The following is a 4,514-nucleotide window of genomic DNA, read 5'->3' as shown; positions in this document are numbered from 1 at the left end:
CGCGAGGCGATCTGAGGCTGCGTGCTCGTGACGTCAGCACGCCCGCCCCACCCCGCGCTCCGGTTTAGCTCCACCCACTTGAGCACAGGTGAGCGCCCCAGTTAGTGGTGCACCTGCGCGCCTTTCCCGGCCCTACGGGGATTCACAAAATCTTGTGGAACCCTGGAAGCCCACCCTGCACCCTGCTGCCCCGCCTCGCTCTGAAGGACTACAGCAAAAACAGTTGGGAGAAGCTCAGCTGAAGAATCTATGCCTTCATCCATTTTCCTCCCAACTTTGGCACTTACCTGACTAGTCACCTGGGCACTGTGAAACCAGGAAAGGCAGAATATTTCTCTTGTATGCCTGATGACTAGCAAAGAAGGCGGTTCGATGTTTCCTGAGTTACTACTGTGTTCTTTCCCAGCTCAGTCCCCTCGCACCATGTGGCCCAGTTAATCTCTGATGGTTTTTCATTAATGACAGCACTCATTTATGGGGGCTCATTAGCCACCTCTCACTGGACTAAGCTCTGGGGAGGAGTTATCTAGTCCTCTCCTAACCCTCTTAGAGTTACCGTCATTTTACAGAGGTGGAATCTGAGACATGTCAAGGAACTTCTTCAACACAATGGCAAATAAGTAAATGGGAACTGGGATTTGAACCTCATGCATCATCTGAAACCAGCACTCCTAACCATACCACCACTTACTTTGGTCTGCATTTACTGATCTCATCTGCTGCTCGACCTCAGTCAACCGAACGCCTCTATTGTTACCTTCAAATTCCCCTTGAACTCCTGTCTCTTTGCATTGCTTGGACTACCCTTCCCCACCCTTGCTTCTTTCCAGATCCAACCACCATCTTATCACCAGAGGAGGTGTAAAGAATTCTTGGTGAACATCACAGAAATTAATTTAAGGACACTTCAGTTAGAGACAGATTTATTTAGGGAGTAGAGACACACATTCAAGGGAGAATGCAGGCCACCTCAAGAAAGATGCTTTTGAGTTTCTCAAGCTTTTATTTTAAAGGAAACTTGGTGAGTGGTGAGCATAGGAAAATGTGTGAAGATCATCAATCAGGTGATATTTCTGGTGGTTTGTCAATTCTCAGGATCCTTAGGTTGATGTCTTCTCCATTATCTGATTAATAGATAATGTTGGAATAGATTATAAGTTTCTTATAACATCATGTCTTTGTTTCATCTATTTATTTGTTTTCATTTATTTATATTTTTGGTACCAGGGATGAACTCAGGGGCACTAGACCACTGAATCACATCCCCAGCTCTATTTTGTATTTTATTTAGAGACAGGGTCTCACTGAGTTGCTTAGTGCCTCACTTTTGCTGAGGCTGGCTTGAACTCATGGTCCTCCTGCCTCAGCCTCCTGAGCCACTGGGATTACAGGCAGGCGCCACTGTGCCTGGCTGCTTCATCTATTTATTATGTGGTCTAATTAATAGTGCACAAGGTAATTTTCATAAGTGTGTGAATTTATGGTTACTCTAAGATTTACAGATTTCCTAGATATTTGAAAATGGGAAAGAGAACTGACTTAGAAAGTTCTCAGGAAGGTAGGAGGAACTCTATAGAACAAGACTCATAGACTAAAGTTAAATTTTCTTATCCTTCCTTTTGTCTCCTCTCTATCCATCTTTTATTTCTTTTCTAGCCTACCTAAATCTCAGCAGGATTCAAATGTCTGCACACTTTCCCAGCTTGCCCAGCAGGAAATAATGACTTCCCTCTCCAAACAGCCACGGAGCTTTATCAGCATCTCTTCCTGCAAGTATCTCCTTTCAGAAAAACAGGCACTTGGGCTGTGGTTGTGGCTCAGTGGCAGAGCACTTGCTGGATTCCATCCTCAGCACCACATAAAAATAAATAAACAAAATAAAGATATTTTTAAAAGAAAAGAAAAACAGGCACTTGCTCCTCCAGCCAAGAATCAACCATGCTCCAAATTCCAGCTCATCTCACTTCCTTGAGGCCTTGCTCTGCCCAACAGGCCCTGAAACCTTCTCTGTCGCTGACTCTTACCCCTCATTCTAAAGATGACATCCACAACAAATTTCTTATTTACCCCCGCTTGCCATCTGTTATGGTTTGGGTATAAGGTGTCCCCCAAAAGTTTCTCTTAGTACAAGAATATTCTGAGATAAAATGATTGTGAAAGCTGTAACATAATCAGTCCCTACTAGTTTGAATGGACTGACTGATAACTATAGGCAGGTGGGGCGTGGCCAGAGAAGGTAGGTCACTGGGAGTATACCCTAGGAGGGTGCTTCCTCCCTGTAGCCCCTTCGCCCTCATCTCTCTCTCTCTCTGTTTCCTTGCTGCCACCAGAGCAGCAGTTTTCCACCACTGGGCCTTTCTGCGATGATGTGCTGCCTCACCTTGGGCCCAGAGCAATGGGGTCACCCATCTATGGACTGAGAACTCTGATACCATTAGCCCCAAGTAAACTTTTCCTCCTCTTAGTTGTTCTTGTTGGATGTTTTGGTCACATTAACGGGGAAGCTGACTGAAATGCCATCCCCATGAGTATTAGAGTATGAGCCTTGTGTCCACCCCACCTCCTCTTCCTCACCCAGCTCACACCTCACTGCACTATGTCCTGCTTCCCTCCACACCACTAGGGTACCTGCCTGCAGATGTCCTGACTGCTAAATCCAAGGAGTACTTCCAGTCCTCCTCCCAGGTCATCTCTGCAGCTCTAGAAACTCTTCACTACTCTCCCTTCCTGGCACCACAGTCCATCTTAGCCTTCATGACACCTGTAAAGCAAAAATAACCAAAACGGTTTGGGCGCCATTATGAAAGCACAAATACCCAGGATGGAAGCAGACCTCCAACAGATCAGCAAGCTTTTCTTTATTCCGAAGCGGAGTCAATCAATCAGGCACTGGAGGGGCTCGCTTTCTGGGTAGAAAATGGCCTCTAGTTACAGAGGGCTCTGAGTGTTATAGGTTACAATAAGAGTGAATTAATCACTGGAGACTGAAGTAGGACATGTTGGTTTTGGACAGTCAGGAAAGAAGTTGTAAAAACTCATTGTCACTGGGAAAAGTTCAGAACTCAGTGTTCACTGCTCATCTTCTCCAGGATTCATTGTTTCCCAGAGCTTCACTATTTGCTCTTCTCCTTCCAGGACTCATCAGCAGTAGGAAAGGGTAAAAGTCCAGGGCCCAGCATTTCAATATCTACCTCCTCCCTTCAGGACCCATTGTGATTGGGAAGGGATAAAAGTTTGCTTTTTTCCCACGGGGCCCATTGTTACTGGGAAAGGATTAACTGGGAGAGGATTAATGATTACCTTCCTCCTCCCTCTTTCTCCAGGTCACACAGTTTTGGGGGATTATCATTTTCCATATCCTGCAGTACCACCTTCAGCTACTTTCAAGGTCTCTTTGGGATTTTTCTTCCCCCTTCAAATGCTGTCTGTCTTCCACTCTCTTCCCTCTGACACCAGGTGTTCTTGCTGAGGCTCTCATTTAATCTCAGATCTTCAGTCAGCAGATGTTGCCCATATTGTTGCTTCAGCAACTAGAGAGGTACCTGCTACATAGTAGGCATTCTATAAAAAAGGGTTGCAAGATATTACCACTGGGAATAGTATATGGGATTTCTCTGAGACCTTATTACTATATATAAATTTATAATTATCTCAAAATAAAATAAAATGTTTACAATATGTAGGAATTTTTTTTTAATGGCTCTTTGTTTTGGTCAACTTTTTCAATTACCTGGCATGTACCAGTCCCAACGTGAATTAGGTAGGAGGGTTTCTCCTTGAATGAGTCGCTTGGTTGGTTTTTCCACTATAAAATGGGGATAATCATTGTATCAACTTCCAAGGGCTATGGTGAGAATTAAATGAGATAAAGAATAGAAAATCCTGGCATGCGTGTTCACGAATTGTTAGCAATCATCACTATTTTTATTTTTACTCAAAATCCTACCTCATCACCCCAGCCCAGAAACCAGACAAGAAGGACTACACATAGATCCAAATCAGATTACACACACCACTAAGCTATACTCAGAAGTGCCCCCACTACTCCTTAAAGGAAAGGTCTCAGGTTTGTGGCCCATCCAGTAAAAACCCTGGACTCTGCCTCTCCTCCCTTAGAATGAGTCTTCTCCCAGAAGTCTCCTTGGTCTCTCAAGCAAAAAGCCCCTGGAAGCCCCACCTCCCCCTTTCCTGACCTAGCCCTAGCTCTGAACCCCAAGGAAACGTTTCCACTCCCACCCTCAACTCTTCCCCCTCCCGCCCTTTTGTATCCTGTTCACACCACTCTCTTATACTGGAAAGTTTTCAGTGCTACCCTGTAATCTCCAGAGGACACTCTTCTGGAAGTTCCCCAAATGTGTCACATCTTCTTCTATTACTCTGCCTTTCTTCCGACATTCTTTTTTTTTTTTCCCTTGTGGTATTGGGCATGAAACCCAGGAGCTTTACCATTGAACTACATACCCAGCTTCACCACCCTCCCCTTCCTTTTTTTTTTTGTTTTTTGGTATGGGGAT

The sequence above is a fragment of the Marmota monax genome, unplaced genomic scaffold (genome assembly GCF_021218885.2).
Source record: "Marmota monax isolate L192 unplaced genomic scaffold, Marmota_monax_Labrador192_F-V1.1 WCK01_AAM20220418_F8-fsc00004, whole genome shotgun sequence".
Classification (NCBI taxonomy): domain Eukaryota; kingdom Metazoa; phylum Chordata; class Mammalia; order Rodentia; family Sciuridae; genus Marmota; species Marmota monax.
The sequence above is the reverse complement of the archived record's forward strand: the minus strand, read 5'-3'. Positions refer to the sequence as shown.